The sequence below is a fragment of the Epinephelus lanceolatus genome, chromosome 4 (assembly GCF_041903045.1).
Source record: "Epinephelus lanceolatus isolate andai-2023 chromosome 4, ASM4190304v1, whole genome shotgun sequence".
NCBI classification, from domain to species: Eukaryota; Metazoa; Chordata; class Actinopteri; order Perciformes; family Serranidae; genus Epinephelus; species Epinephelus lanceolatus.
The window spans coordinates 44,459,999-44,477,169 of record NC_135737.1 but is presented as its reverse complement, the minus strand read 5'-3'; the positions used below and the strand labels follow the sequence as shown (position 1 = coordinate 44,477,169).

The 17,171-nt window shown below is 41.4% G+C and overlaps 1 protein-coding gene and 1 long non-coding RNA gene across 2 annotated transcripts in view; one reads left to right on the top strand and one right to left on the bottom strand.

The window, feature by feature from the left end:
- The window catches only part of lrrc75a (leucine rich repeat containing 75A), a 106,311-nt gene that overhangs the window by 24,732 nt on the left and 64,408 nt on the right, over positions 1-17,171 (bottom strand). The gene's annotated exons all lie outside the window — the stretch shown is intronic.
- On the top strand, positions 4,663-15,392 carry LOC144462767 (uncharacterized). Its single transcript, XR_013490989.1, has 3 exons — positions 4,663-4,782; positions 14,429-14,598; positions 14,927-15,392. It is a non-coding gene; the product is annotated as an uncharacterized LOC144462767 (long non-coding RNA).

The window sequence follows — 17,171 nt, the reverse complement described above, 5'->3', positions numbered from 1 at the left end:
TCCGCATTCAAACTGACTAAATGTAAATTTACTGTAACGGGGTCTTTATGCACAGGTTTACTCGCTCTGAGGGAGAAAAGGGGCCTTACACTGACGGAAGCAGCGAGCCAACATATTAAACACCACAGGACACAAATCATCTGGGAAATTATAGACATACGGAGGGATTAACACTGATAACAATGACACAGGGAAACAGAGGGACAAGAGCAAACAACAAAACAGCTCTGGTCCTGCTTCAAGAATAAATCATGCTTCTGCTGTTGCTTTGTACGTTTTCTGTTCCCATTCAAATGCAGAAAAACTGCCGAGACATCTAGATAAACAGTCTTTGTGATAATTTATCAAATGCTGCTTTCCATTTTTATGCAGATGACACAGTCATCTATTGCTCATCCCCTTCAGTACAAACCCCTGAATTCCTGCAGCATGCCTTTGATGTTCCATTTAGCTTGACTTCAACTAGTGTAAGATGCGACAAATTAACATCTTATCTTCCTAAGATTTCAAACTGCTCAAGAGGTTGAAATTGAAATGGTCACGACATATAAGTATGGGTATTATTATGGATAATCAAATCACACACTGAAGACCTTGATTTCAAGCTTTAATTTAGTTTCTTTGTCAGAAATAAATCCTGTTTCTCCCTCAAGACAAGGAAACACTTGATTTTGGCAACTTTTTTTTACCTTTATTGGACTATGATGATCTGCTCTTTGTGTTCAAATAAACACAAGAAGTTTGTGCTCTAGAGAGAGGATCAGCACTCAGTGAATAACCTCCTAATCCCTATGATCTTTGGAGTCATCAGGTGGGAACCTCCTTTCACCAGTGTTTCGTCTAGTTGGTCCCACGACACCTCCAGGAGGCTAGACAGTGATCTCTGGCGTCCCAGAGACACTCCCCTAATGCCAGGTCTCACTGCTCCCCGCACCAACCCAACAACCTCCTTTACCTTACTTACACATGGCTTTCTCAGCCCAAACAGCACTGCCACCTTCAACCAAACCCAGGCTCCGTACATGCGAGCTCCAGGTAGAGACAGTGCTGATACTACCTTCCCTAGCACATTCACCATACTCTATTTCACACGCTACATAACTACAATACAATACAATACAATACAATACACACTTAAATAACCTTACTCTTCCTGGATTTTCTCCTGAGAGGACTGATTGGTGGATCTTTCCACCTGATCTCAAATAGTTAGGTACCCTGCTTAGTAGTTCCCCCTGCTGGCCCCCAATTGACTTTTTTTTTTTTTTCATCCAGATTCACTGGCTAGCTCTGGCTGCTCCCCTAATGCCAGGTCTCACTGCTCCCCGCACCAACCCAACAACCTCCTTTAAAAAAAGTGTACTGAACTGAACCGTACCATACTGCTTGGTGGAAAGTGATTAGTGGACGACCCGCTCTACCTCTGAGCCACAGCCGCTCTTGTCTCACTCACTCCAAAGTTGTCAAAATCCAGCACTTGGTCAGTGACTTCCGGCTTCAGACACCGATGAAAAAAGCCGTCTATTCATGTTGGCATGATACGTGGCCGGTCATTACCCGGTTATTGTTTAATGCTACCCACTGCCTGACCTCATGTTTTCCAGGCGGTCAAAGACACAGCATGTGTATGGCCCCTAATCTCCAGGGCTGGTACCTGCGGTTATTCCACAGGCTAGTTAATAACATGTCGGGCAGGAAATCCAAAGTGTGGGATCATTTTGAGAAGGTGAAGGACGAACCCAAGGTGATATGTAAACTCATCTTCATTGGTCGACTACAAACATGACGTATCATCTGAAACATGGAAGTAGCTACATGCCCATTAGCCCACAGCGTCGTTAACAGGCGACTCGCTCAGTGTGTGACGTGCACTTGTAGATAAAATATAGGCCTATATTAATGAAGGTTCATTAGTACGGTTTTCTATTTCTCTGTAATGTAGCACAGTGTTAACAATGTTACTGATACTATTCTTTCTCACACCTTCAACTCAAACCACCAAAATATATCATTTAATCATTACATTCATATCAGAAACATGCAGGAGACTAGTCCACTAATGGATCGTAATGACAACTGTTGGTCGGCTAGGAAAATTCCCAAGTTAAAAGGGTTAAAATGCACAAAAATATGCATCATAAAAAAGCTTCTGCTTTCTGTAGTCGGGGTGTTTTAGCTGCTCTGCATCAAGTCTCTGTAAAGCTTTACTGCCTCTCTGTGCTTTCATCTACAAATAATACTGAAACCATCAGCCTTCCTCTGCAGCCTGAGTCGTCTCCAGGAGCTGATCAGTGTAAAGAAACGCCTGTGAGAGCTTTGCAACAAAAGCAGCAGGATACAAGACGGCCAATCAATGACTTCCTACAGGTAGGAAAATGGGTTCGAAACTAGCAGCGTTACATTTCCAATAACTGCTCTTTGCCTGATTCTCTGTCAGACAGCAGTTCTGCAGGGTTTTAATATACTGCTAAAAAGTGGCTTTAGGATTTTGTCGCATCAAGTGTTTGCTGAGTGTCGGCCACCAGCTGCTTCACAATAAAACCTGGTGGAATCCAGTGTTCGCCTTAACTGGCTGCCTTATCCTTCACGTCCTTACCTGACACATAAATGTAAATTTAGATCAGGGCTAATATCCTCCCTGCTTCGCTCTGCCTGCTGGTGAGAAGAAGCAGACGAGGAACAGACAACCTCAGTCTACATTCAACTTCTCTCTGCTGGCTGTCGGAGCACAGGTGGGAGGCAGCCAATAAATCTGTCGGTGCAGCGGTCACAGCCAGCCAATCAGCAGGCAGCAGACAGACGGCAACAGAGGCGGACAGACAGAAGGAGACACTGGTACAGGCAGACAGAAGGTAAATGTATTATTATTCAAGGTGAGGAGTGATCATGTATATATGTGTGTGTGTGTGTGTGGGCGTCTAACAGTGTGTTGTGAGTTTCCATGGCAAACAATGTTGTGGTCAAGCAAAACCTCAGCGAGACCTCATTATTTCCTTTCCAACACTGTGAAAATTAAACGAGCCATTTGGAAAAAGGATGAAAAACCCAGAGGAGGCAGAAAGACAGACTGATGCAGTGGTGGACAAACAGGCAGTTGTTTACTCGCTGGTTGTCAGTCAACATCTTGCTCCTCGCTCGCTGCTCCTTAAAGACACTGAATGTTGTATGGAGCCTCTCCAGTAGAGCTGCCCCCTGACCAAGAATATTCCTCGTCAAACAATAGTCATAAATTAGGTCCATCAGTCGACTAGTCTCCTGCATGTTTCTGATATGAATGTAATGATTAAATGATATATTTTGGTGGTTTGAGTTGAAGGTGTGAGAAAGAATAGTATCAGTAACATTGTTAACACTGTGCTACATTACAGAGAAATACAAACCGTACTAATGAACCTTCATTAATATAGGCCTATATTTTATCTACAAGTGCACGTCACACACTGAGCGAGCCGCCTGTTAATGACGCTGTGGGCTAATGGGCATGTAGCTACTTCCATGTACCTAGCACACAGATCTGGTACTAAAAGGTGGAGCTGTGAACACTGCAGTCTGATTGGTCAGTAGAGGACGGTCACTCTGCTCAGGGCTGAGTTGTGTCTGGTTTTGAGGCTCATGTAACCACTGTTCATACTGTGGAGAGTTTTATTAGTAAACTGTAACTATAAAATGAAAGGATGTTTTGCTGCCTCTCACAGCAGCTGGAGTCTGAGAAACAATAACTTCATTCACTGGGCCGACTGCCGGCGACTTTTAAGGTGGAACGTTAACTTGTAATGTTACTCAATGCATGAGTTGATGACGTGAATCCATCAGCACACCTTAAATTTCACTGTGACAACTTTGACCATCACTTCAGTTTTTATATGACACACACTTTTAGTAATGAGTTGATCTTCAAGTGTTTATACATATTAATTTCGACCAGATTATGTGAAGGTCATATAATCTAATCCTCACTTCCTGTGGGCTACAGCAACACTAAACCCCTGAGCTTGCCTGAGAAGGACTAAATGCACAAAGCTGCTATTTTTAAATATCCCATGGAGAGAGACTCTCACTGCAGCCTGTTCTATTTTGTTGTGAAAATGTGGGCGTGCAGCCTCGTTCTGTGGACGATAAACCAGGTGCAGACTTCCATCTGTGTCACCGCTGATGAGGAAATACAGCGAGTGCTGGACGGAGCAGTGAGTGACAACAACCCCGCCCACATTTAAGAGGACTGTCTGAACAGACCGAGGGTCTAGGTACCATGTCTGAAGGGTTACTGTTGGTTCCAAAGGTACTGGACTGAAAGGGTTTGGTGGTAACGGGCGTTCTGAGTAGTCAGAAGAGTAGAAAGTGTGGCGACAACTACAACTGTGATGATGGATGAAAAATAAGACTGCTGTAAATATGATATCTGCATGAAGCAGCTGTTCAGTCACTGATGGTGGTGATCTTGAAATAATGCATCTCCATCTGCTTCTCTGTCTCCTGTCTCGCTCTATCCAGAGTACGACTTCAATCAAACACAGCTGATGGGCAAATAAAGTAAATTCCTTTTTACAGAGAGATGTCTCGTCCTTGTGCTGCTAAATATAGCCCTGCCCTGAGAGTGCGTGCTTCCACAGTGTTTACCTCACAGCTCTCTCTGCAGGGGTCTCAGACATTGGCCGTAAAGCAGAGTGGAGATCTGCCGGCCGCTCCAGACGTTCAGCTGTGCAGCTGCCTCATTTCAAACCACTGAGTGGACTTGTTGAGCGCACTGAAAGGAGGTGTTGTTCAGCAGCCAGACAACGAACAGTAAGCCTTGTTAATCCTCCTGCTTTGTTTTCACAATTCACAACCACGACTACTCTTGTTGAATGGACAATAACAAACTGCCCGCCAGTTGATTTACATGTTATATACGCTCCGTCCTTACAAGCAGCGATGGCTGGTTTCACCACTTCAGTGTCTTTTTCTGATCGTGATCGGTGAGCTAAAGTTCAGATCAGATCCAGAGCTGCCAGGTCCAGCTGGGCCTGATCATGCCCCCGTTCTCCGTCCACCACACTGTCAGTGATGTAAGACCTGAATCTGAGAGTCAGGGAGCAAACAGAGCTTTTTATGTCTTCATCCAAAGAAGATAAATTAAACTGAAACGCTGTCTGTTTTATAAAAGCCGCTAGAATTTGGCTACAATTTTTACTGCTGATAAAAACAAGGGAATTATTTCTAAGTGAGGCATTAAGTCATCTCTCCCTTTCTGTTTGTGCATCTTTATCTTTATTCTTCCAAAAACAGATGAGTCTGAATATGTGAGTCATGCTGTGTGTGACATTTAGTGGAGATTAACTCAAACTGTGGGAGAATATGATTAAAAAATATTGAATAATGTGACAGTGTTGGCCTGATGGAGATGCTATTGATCCAACAAAATCCAGTCCAAAAATTCAAACACACATCTTAAAGTATGTTTTTAAAGAAATATAAAATACAATGACATGAATCTTCTGAAAATAAGTCCTGTATGAAATTCAAATGATGAACAAACTTCATGATTTTAGGAGTTTAGAGTTTTGCTTATTGTGACGTCATTTCTTGGAGTATCTGCAAATGCGTCGTATCCCTAAAATCTGAACAACCCAAGCGAAAAGGGCATGTAAGTCAATAAACCACAATAATTGATTGACTCTCAGGAACTGTCTTTGAATGGTTCAAGTCACATCCTCATGACAGGAAGTGCTTTGTCTCAACTGGTAACTATAAGAGCAGATGGCCGTGACATGTGGGGTTCCACAGGGGTCCATTTTGGGACCCCTGTTGTTTAATCTCTTTATGCTTCTATCAGGCCAAATCATACAGAATAATAAAGGACTATAACTATGCAGATGACAAAGCTAAAAAGCTAAAAACTTTCCTTTATTAACACTGCCTGCTCCACCGTCATGACTGCAACCTTATTTCTAAACTCAGTTTTAAATCATTTTAATTAATCTTGTTTATCTTTGCACCTCATCTGCAAGTTTGCTATTTAATGGTGATTATTTATTGTACAATATTTAGTGATTAATTTAACCTTTTATATCTTTTTTCTCTTTATTCTTTTACTGTAAATCTTTATCCTTCTTTTTGTCTTTAAAGCATTTTGAATTGCCCTGGTGTATGAAATGTGCTATTCAAATAAGGCTGTCTTGCCTTACACGGCACATAATGTAAGGCAACATAAGGTCATGACATGATGACACAGAAGACAGAAGGCTTAGCTTTCTGCTGCAAAAAGAATGAATGCTCTACTTACTATGGTTTTTATTTTAGATCTATTTAAACTGGATCATGCAAACAACGATGTTCCATTGCGGTCTGTGTGAGGTCCATTTTTAAAGGGTTAAAAAGAGATTATTAGCTATTATGAAATCAGCACTGTTGCTTTCTGTCTTTAGGAAATTTTGTCAAATCTGAGTGAACATTTCCCTCATGTTCAGGGCTGTGGACACATGAGATGCACGTAGCTAAAAGCAGAAGACCAACACCTGATTAACACTGCTGTCACACAGAGCTGGAGACACACACACACACACACAGACACACACACACACACACACACACACACACACACACACACACACTTAGAAAAGCAGAGAGGAATTTTTCATTACCGTCAGAATTTCTCAAAACTATTCCTGGAGGCTGCAGTAACATGGTAGGAGGTGAGACCTTCCTCGTAGTGAGACGTGTTCCTGTGTGCCAATATCTGTTTCAATTACTGCAGGCTTAATTAAAAATCTCTCTTTAACCTGTCTGCCATTTACATCTCAGCGTTATGACTGTTTCAATCTGTTTCATTTAAAAATACCTCATTGTTCGAGGCTCCTTCTCAGAGCGGGGCTTCCTGAGTCATCAGTGTTCACTGAAGCCCACTTACCAAAATGAAACTGTGGTGTTTGTTGTGGTTACTGGCGTGAAATGTTATCCAGCAACAGCAACTATTGAACCAGCACTTAAAACACTGCAGTTAGTCTGTTTAGAAGGGTTCAAAGCCAAACTCGGCACTGCCTCCACCCAAACTGACTCCACTGATGCAGGAGTGCACTCTGTCTTTGTTGCAACATTGTGGGACTCATGATGAAGAGGTTATGTTTCCAAATTAGGATCAAAATCGATGCAGCACAACTGACTTTCGACGTCACACTAACAACAACAATCACTTGTTGTCACAACTGGCGGCTGATTACAATTTCAGAGGTCAGGCTGTCCTCACAAAGTTCTTCATTATGCACCCAAATTCCTACATATCCCACGTAATTTGAAAGGTTGTGATGACATGACCAATGTGCTGATGGCAGTAAACAAGAAACAGTCCCGAGTGCTTGTAAGGAGGCAGGTTGGGGTGGTGGATGGGTCACAAAAATAACGGACTTTCTCCCGGGACGTGGAGTCATGTGTTCGGAGCCGTGTGAACTTCTAATCAACTTTGAGTCATTTTAAGGTAGGTCCTTAGCATGTTTCTTTTCCTAAACGTAACGTCAATAACTTTACCATAATTACGTAACTGTGCGTTAAGGACGTAACATCACTCTTGGGGCACAAATTTGTAGTATATCATACCAACCATCCTATAAGAATATGTCACAGAGGTGTGTGATATCGGCAAACTTGTTGATTTCTGTTGTCATTTTCAGCTGTAACTGTAACGTTGAAAGATATTTGGTTAAACACATAAACTTTGTTGCTTTGCTATCATGTTTGATAAACGACATGGAAGCTGAACGATGTAAAATGCGGAGGGGGCCCCAGCAAAACATATTTTAGCCTAGGGGTGTAAATAACTAGCATCATCACGACAGATATCAAATCGATTCTTTACACATGATGTAATATCTGCCCATTTAACACAGTCTGTTACAGGAGAAGCTACTACTTTTTGGTTTTGGCCATGAAAGATATAAACGACACATGATAATGTAAATAGCTGTAACCACTTCAGTGCAGTCAAGTTTGCTTTAAACTGATCGCACACTGACAGAGACCTTTCTGGTCTCTGTCAGTGTGGGAAATCTTTTCATTTTAACCCAAACCATCTTTTTCATAAAACTATCTGTCTTAAAGCCCTGAAGGAAAACTTCTCCCAACAGCCATGAAACACAGATTAACAACAACATCACTTAAGCATAACATTCAGCTCAGTAACAACTGTCAAGGTTCATGGACAATGCAATTGTTTTTAACTAGTCACTCATCATTAGCTTAAGCACACTCATAGTTTAACAAACTACATGTATTATTTATACATCTTCTGACTCACCGTTGGTTTAAGTCACGGCATCTCCTGACCGATGCACATTTTTTCAGCCGAACATTCTTGAAACAGAGCAGCTTATGTTGCCATAGACAAGATACCGGAGTGAGAGTCGGGGGAGTACACATGTCGTGTTTTTTGCACCCTCAAATTCATTGTTTTCAGTGTAGATGTGCGACAGGCACACTCAAGAGCCAGAGTGACTAACTGCACCGGTCCAATAAATAATGGCCACACATCATACAGATGTTTTTTTATGATTTATGGCCGCCTTTCTTTCATCAGACACTGTGAAAACTACAAAAAATAAAACATATAAAACCAATGAGTCAAAATATACATCTGTCAGTCATTTTGTAACGTCTCTTTATCAAGTGTCTATAATTAGACTGGCCCAGCAATTAAGTCTATCATGTTAACATCTGTTAATAGACAGATCCCAGTCCGTGAACACAGCAACAAAAAATATCAAAAGTACATACAAAAGGCATTTCAAAAATATTATGCACAAATATGACACAATCAAAGGTACATTACCGTGTGTGCCTCTTGAACCATGCAGAATATTGTTAATTTAGGCCGTAGACTCTGTTCCTCTGCAGCCACATTTGGCTCTTTTCTCTGCAGGCATGCTGTCTCTCTCTCTCTCTCTCTCTCTCTCTGCTGCCTATTGTTTCCTGACCCATAATGCATCAGGTGTGCCCTTCACTAAACTCTGTTCATTTGGCCTGTGACACTCAACATCAAAATAAAACTTGCATTCAAAAGCATTGGATTTTTAACCAAAAATTCTTTTTGAGGTAGTGTATTTTAGGCCAGTTTTAAATTAAAGTTATCCTTTTAAACAACTTATTTATTACATTTTAACACATTTTAATGACTGTAAGAATTAAAACATTGATTAAATTATTACTGAAAAATATAAAATAAACATTTGAATGAAATCTGTGTAAAAACTGTCTCTCAGACAGTTACAGTGACGGTGTCACAATGGTGTCACAGCGCGCACGAAATCTTAATTATTTCCCCAATGCTGATTTAAAGCTGAGTAAATAACGTTTGTCTTTGTCTTTCTCTCAGCTGCTTGTCATTATCTGCCTCCTGCTGTTTGACGGTGACACAGAATTTCAAAAAAATGAGGCAAAACCCAAAGATGATGACAGAGATCAATGTTTTCACTATTGCATCGATGATATTGGATTGTTGATCATTGCATCAATATATCAGTACGCCCCTCTTTTAGCCACCTAAAAAAATCCACATTTTCAAAAACCTAATATCACTTACACTCAAATAAAAACAAACTAACTGAGGCAACATCTGCTCAGCGTCGTTTGATTTTAATGTTACATGATGTGAGGAATTTCTACCTGGAACTTATTGTAGATAAACATTGTGTTTCGATCTAATTAAGAAGACATTAAGAAGACTTTCTGCAACCAGTACAGTCGCCCCCTGCTGGCCATTAGACAGAGTGCAGGTTTAAGGCACTTCAGTGTTGGCTTCACTTGTCAGAGCTGGAGGCTTCATCAGCTTCTGATATACAGTCTACGTCTGTACAGAAAGATTTTTCATCCGTTTTTAGTTGGCTCTGGGAAAGGCTGATGTAATTAGCATGGAGATATATGTGTGTGTGTGTGTGTGTGTGTGTGTGTGTGTGTGTGCAGAGGCCATTAATGGCGTGTGTTTCATGCAAAAAGATGATTCAATCTCATGTGTTGCCCTGAGACTCAGAGTAAATGGGACCTGTCTCTCCTCTGGCTAATCACTCTGACTGGAGTTCATGACAGCCTGAAGTGCCGACTGCAGCGCTGCGTTGATTAAATCTCACCCTCCAGTCCAGAATTACTTAAGATAATTATCAAACTTATTTCCATTTTCATCTCCAACTATCATTTAATTCCATTACAGGTGACACCCTGCTTTAGCGGCACATTTTCTCAGCTCGCTCTTTGACAACAACAAAAACAACCTATAAATTCTGTTGACTGTGAAACACTGACGCACACCCAAACACACTCAGCAGGAACCCAATCTTATGGTCCGTGTTGAATCGTTATTTCCACCCCTCTACACTTGTGCATTTGTCTGCAAACTGTTGTTGTAGCGGAGGTGACACCTGGTGTTCATGCTCACAGCTGAGAAGCAGAGATTTTCAGTCCCTACTGATCCTCCAATCACGCAGCAGTGGGACTCCTCGCTCCAAATGTGTCCTGCTACACTGTCATTTCTCTGCCATCTGCTCCCACCAGTACGCATTTTATAGGTTTAGGCTGTGCAGCGTCACACAGTGAGCAGCTTCACAGCCGAGGCGAGTCAGGGGAACAGGAAAGTGTTTTTTATCCCTTTGGAATAAAACTCAATACGGTGATTATGATACAAGAGTGTTTAGATTGTCGCTATTCACCATGTTACTGAGCTATTTCTCATTAAGCACCTCAGAAAATAAAAGAAGATCATCTTGATTTTAATTATCACCACATATCAGTCAAAAAACATGACGTACACTCTTTTACTCCATCTCTCACTGATGCAGAGTTTCTGCTGTGGCACAAAAAAGGCGTTCAATCCTTCAAAGATCTTTTTACTGACGGTATTTCTCAACATTTCAGCTGTTACGCACTAAACTTAAACCACATACTCATTTATTCAGATATTTACAGGTAACTTTAGTTTACCAACTGAATCTATATTTCTGATCAAAGGAGGCACCTCTGTGTATAGACTGTATCACCTCCCTAGATTATTCGAAAGTAGCCTGGTAAATGATTTGTTAAAGTTGTTATTTTGGAAGAGTCACGGGTAAAAGCCCAACTACTGGTACATTCTTCCTCAGTTTGTGCTATTTAAAATACTGCATAGACTTCACTTCACACAAAAAAGAGCTCTGTTAAATGTGTCCAAACACCAGTCCAGCGTGCGGCCGTTGTGGGCCGTCACGAGCCTCACCAGCCCAAATGCTCTGGCACTGCCCGAGAGTCAAAGCATATTGGTGAAATATTTTTCAGTCGTCGCTATCAGACATCCGAATCCACTGACCGCACTCTTTGGTATAAAGGTTCTTGTGTTAATCAGCACGTAGATTGATATCATTAAGTTGTAAGCAAACACAGGCTCCTGTCCATTCTGCTCTCGTGAAGGGCGTGATGCACCATCTGCATTTGGAAAAGATTAAATTCTACTTAAGAGGGTGTGAAGAGAAATTCTACCAGACCTGGCAACTCTTCAAAGACCAACAGCTGAGTTTAAATAACACAAAACATGGTCAATCTGACATCCTATAAATCACCTTTAAGGGTATTTTGGACTTTTGAGTTGTAGAATATTTCTTATATTTTTGTACCAGAAATTCTGTCTTCACTTTTATACTACTGTCATGATTTGCTTAACTTTGAAAACCCCAATAAAAAGAGTTACACATAACATAACATCCTACCAGAGGCCTGAACTACAGAGTCAGGTCAACATATGCAGGATATCTTTTGGTTACCTGGCCTCACTAGCTGCAATATTAGCCGTCTGGATAACTGCTACCACGAAGCTGAATATCAACTAGTTGAGTCAGCTGAAAGAGGTGTTGTGTTAATTATGAGTGACATCATCAGAACCATACTGTAAGTAAAGTAAGGTACTTCATATTATATGAGATGAAACAGTGACAATATTTATCTGCAGGAATGTTTAGGGACAGCAAAGAGTCAGTGAAGAGCTATGTAAACCATAGTTAGTAAAAAGTAAATGGAGTAAAGGCCTAGATAAGAAATGAGCTCTCTAGCGCCCCCATTTTGTTTGATGGGGTCAATAATGGAGGGGTCCCCTCAGATTATGTGTGGTCATATGCCTACAAAGTTGCGTGGTGATGGGTGAAACCCTTGAGATGTTATACACCTTTATGTGATGAGCCACGCCCTCCGCAATATTCATTGCCTTATAGAAGCTCAGTTTTAGTAAGTTTTCCAACTTTTGCCAAGAGGGAACTTTAGATATTGGTCCCTAGATTATGTTCACCCAGTTTCATGCAGATCGCTCAAACTTCCTAGGAAGAGATCCATTTGAAGTGTTTTTCAAAACATTCAAAATGGCGGAAAATCTATAGAAGCGGAAGTTATGGGTTCTTGAGGCAAATGTGTTCCTCATGAGGAGAGGCATCTCTGTGCAAAGTTTCATGTCTCTACGACATACGGGGCATGAGATATGCCCATTCAGAGTTTGACATTTCAATCGGTTGCTATAGCGCCCCCCTTTGGCCAATTGATGTAATATTGCTTCATTGGCATCCTCCCATGACCCTCTACCACTGTGCCAAATTTCACATGGATTGACCAAGTCAGTGAGGAGAAAAATGTGGAACAGACACACACAGAGTTTTTGTCATTATATAGTAAGATAAGACTGGAAATCATCTCCAAATATTAAAAGTAGAGCTGTTAATGTTAATGTGTTAATTGTGATGAGAACAACGCCCAAACACAACACATTCATGTTTCTTAATTGTTTTAATCTCATGCGGCTCTTAACACAGCCTGTCTTTTAGAGGATAGAGATGGCTGACTTTTAAAGCTAGAGTGATGATAGTTATGAAACTAGAAGACCAAAGGAATCTAGTCAGACCAACCATGTTATACTAGCTTCTCAGCAAGGGGGCTAAATAACGCTCCAAAGTTTTGGCGAGGTAAAAACAGCATGGCCATAACCCGTTTCGCAAATACTGCCATCTTGGACATTGCGCAATGCATTGTGGGTATGCACCGAAGCACTCTGGGATTGAAAGCGTCCAAACACCATCTCCGCACCGTGTACAGTCTCTGATCATGTCTCTGACAGACGGCCGCGATGGACACAGAAGATCACTTTAGTAATATGACTGTTCGTCAATTAAAACAGTATTTATCAGAACGCGATATTGTAGTGTCAAATGCATTAAAAAAAGATTTAGTTGCCCGTTGCCGTGCAGCATGTTTGTTAAATCTTCAACCAAAGGCTACACCGGAAGAATATAATAAAGAAATCGCGAACCAGAGGTTGTCCAAATAAATTTTAGATGGGGGCATAATCTGCCTACCTGATCCTGATATCCTCCGAGATGGTTGGGAAGACAGCCCATCGAGTTATCCACATCTGTTACAGAGTGGTATAGAAACATACTTTGACGAAAGTAAGTAATCCATGAGAATATGTTTCCTAATCTTTTTTTAACACTTGTTAGCTGTCTTGTTCATCTGCTCTGGCAATTTGCATGACATGTAGGCTACTATTAGGCTATACATTTTACTTCTTTGCCATGTATACATTTAGTAATGATGCCAACTAAATAGGCCTATGTGTTTTCTCTTATAGAAAACCGAGCAATTGACATTTTAACTGATGGTGCCGAGGCTTTGAGGGATGGAAAGTCCCTTCACATGTCAGACCATGTCCATAACGTGCAATATCATGGCAATGGTGAAAACGTGAAGGCCACAGTGATCAGAGAAACCAACACCTCTCTGGCACCCTATAAATGCTGGTTGATTGTACACAAGGCAAAAGCATTGTTGGCGGATGCCTTCTGCTCCTGTCCTGCAGGGCAAGCCTATATTGATTTGACAAACAATATCACGTTCATTTCAAGAAAATATCATTCTTATTAAAATCACATTTTCAATTTTTTATTTTCATTTTGAAAGAAAACAGGAAAAGCCTGCACACTGATCAGAAAAATGGAATGTCCACTCCACTCCAAAGGTAAACAGATGTAAAAGTTCCATATTTAATGGTCCATCAAAAATATAAAAATATAACAGGTGCTACCAATAGTGAAAAAACCCCCAAAAGAAACAGAAGAAAACTGAACAGAAATGTTTTGGCTACACAGCCATCTGTTTCTTTTGTTTTTTTTCACTATTGGTTGCACCTGTTATATTTTTATATTTTTGATGGACCATTAAATATGGAACTTTTACATCCGTTTACCTTTGGAGTGGAGTGGACATTCCATTTTTCTGATCAGTGTGCAGGCTTTTCCTGTTTTCTTCTTGACATTTTGTTTGGCCTACGCACCTGATGTGAGTTTTTTCCTTGGACTTGTAGTAAGACAAACACCCTTTCTTCTATTTTATTTGCAGTTTGAAAATGTTTTGACCAACACACTCAACCATTGTTTTTCTCATGTCCTTTCATAATACAAAGGTTACGTGGCACATGCAAGCATGTGGCATCCCTTTGCCATACGGTGATCGAGAGAGTGGCGAGGGGGGAAAACACAACAGTGACTCAACAGAGGCAAAAGTGGCATGCGCCATCCAAAAAGCTACACAGTGCAGAGTTCCTTGAAGACATCCATATTCAGAAAGTTAAAGGTGATGTTTTGTGTACATTTAATAATTGAATTTATCAATTATTTGGTGTAGCTGGCTGTCCTTTTCTGTGATTTATTATATTCTGTTATTCCCTTCTATGGATGTGACATGCTGCTACAAATGTATGCTAATAACTCACTGTATTACAAACCCAAACATTATGTAGTAAGTCCATTTCATATTACTGTCCACTGAGCTACAAGTCTCCTGTCTTGTTTTTACTCTCTAGCATCTGTGAAGCCACAAAATCCTATTCACCTCAGCCTGCCAAATCATGTCACCTAAGACCAGTTTTTTAATTTGTACTCATTTGTACTTATATTTTCAGGAAACTGTGTCATTGAGGAGAAAGTGTGTCATACCCGGAGGTTCCAGTTTGACCCTCGAGCTCTACGTCACAGAACCAAAAAATCCATCTATGGCATGGACCTTCAGGGGCTCCGAGAAGCTACAAATGGAAGCGCTGGGATTCTCATGTTCCTGCCAGCTGCCCCTGATCCAGCACATGCATTACCTGACATGAGGGACTGTGGTGTAGTACAATGGGAGGAGGCCCTTGAAGATCCACTACAGCAAGTGAATGTTGTGCTGCCCCCCACACTCCCATCCCTAGCAGCTACACACTGCTCTTCCAAAGATCAGTTCTTTGAGGCAGCTGTACAGCAGTTGGACCAAGATGATGTTTCAGCCGTGTGTCAGCACACAATAGACCAGAGTAATTCAGATGGATGGCGTGACTACAGAGTAGGGCGTGTTACAGCCAGCAAAGCACATAGAGTGTTTAAAAAAGTGAACAGTAGGAATACTGCTTTGCTGAAAGAAATTATGAACTATGTGCCACCAGTTCACTCACCAGCTATCCACTGGGGCAATTATAATGAAAAATATGCTGTGCACAACTTTGAGAAGCTGAACCGACGTAAGCACAAGGGCATGAAAACAACCCCCTGTGGACTTATTCTGTACAGCCAGCTGCCCATAATGGCTGCATCACCAGATGCACTTGTAACTTGCAAGTGTTGTGGCACTCGTCCCCTTGAGGTGAAGAACCCCTTCAAGCATCGAGCTCTCAGTATCCCGAAGTTTGCTGAACAACCAGATTCTTGCCTTCATATCACACCAACAGGTTTGGTCCAGTGGTTTCTTCTAAAGCTACAATGAAATGATTGAATATAGAATTTCCAAAAAAATAAAATGTTTAACTCATTCTGTGGGAAGTAACATCACTTAAGAGTTGATTAGAATTAACTTGCTTATATTGCCATATTGTCTATCAAATGGGTGTCATATAAAAAAAAGAGTATAAATTGAAATATTGCTGTTCCCTACAAACAGGTGAAATAAAGCTGAAGGCAACACATCCCTACTACTTCCAAGTTCAACTACAGATGCTGGTCACCGATGCAGATGTGGGATACTTCTTTCTTCAAACTGCTTCCCCATACAACAGATACTACACAGAGGAAATCAGCTTCGACCCCTTGCTAGTGGAGGAGATAATTGCAAAGTCAACAATTTTCTTCCAGTCTGTGATTCAACCAGAGTTACTGGAAGGGATGTTGAAGAGCTCAATGGAGAAAGGTGAGGAAAGGGGGACAGCCAGTTCATCTGGTCCAGAGGCTCTCCAAAGTGCCACAAGCGATGAGCCACCACCATCCAGTGCAGGAAACGTGGTTACACCCACCTCATCAGCTGTGGAGTGTCCTTGTGTTGTGTGCACAAAGGAATGGGTGGGTGACCCACTGTAGTGTAAGATTTAATCACTAATCAGGTAAATGTTTTATTTTGCATAAGTTGATTAAGGTTGGAGTTCATGTAACCATGTTTTATGTATCCATGTATGGCAAAGCACTTTTACACAAGTTTGCGTATTCATATATTGAAAACACACACATACCATACCATGTATTGCCTGGAAGTGTAATATTAGACAGTAGTAGTAGGCCGGGAGAAAAAGATTAAACCATAGGGACATGTCTGGGCATGTCTGAACAAAGGCAAAAAGGCCTGCCACCAGTGGGTAGGATGGACTAAAGGAAAAAGGTGGAGATTCTCTCGAATCCTCACCAGCATAAAAGGGAGCAGCGCAAAAGTGAAATTTCAGTCTTGCTCCGGAGCTTGACTCATTGAGTTGTGATGTGTTTGTTGCCTGCGAGCACATTAAACTCAGTTGCATCTGATTCTACGTGTCTCCAGTGATTTTTTTGACCTCTGAGTATTTGAGTTTTTGATATCTAATGGAAGACAAAGAAAGTCCGTTTGAGAAGAGAAGAGCGAGGTCGCAAGCTTTCTGGCACGGCTCAGGACCTTGACTTTTTTGCTCCAACATTATTTGGCGAGCCAGCGTAGGAGGACGAGGAGGTCGGATCCTGAGATCGGGGACGCTTGGCTACGCATCAGACGTACAGGTGGCCACCAGATAAGGTAAGCAGAGCCTTTTTTCTGCCTAAACCGGGTGCGTCTGCGGTGCAGTTGGGAGCCGCCCAGGTCAGAGGTATTTGACAAATTCCTCTCCTAAAGAACCTAAAATGTGATGTAAAAATTACTAACTAATAACACAACATTGGAACATA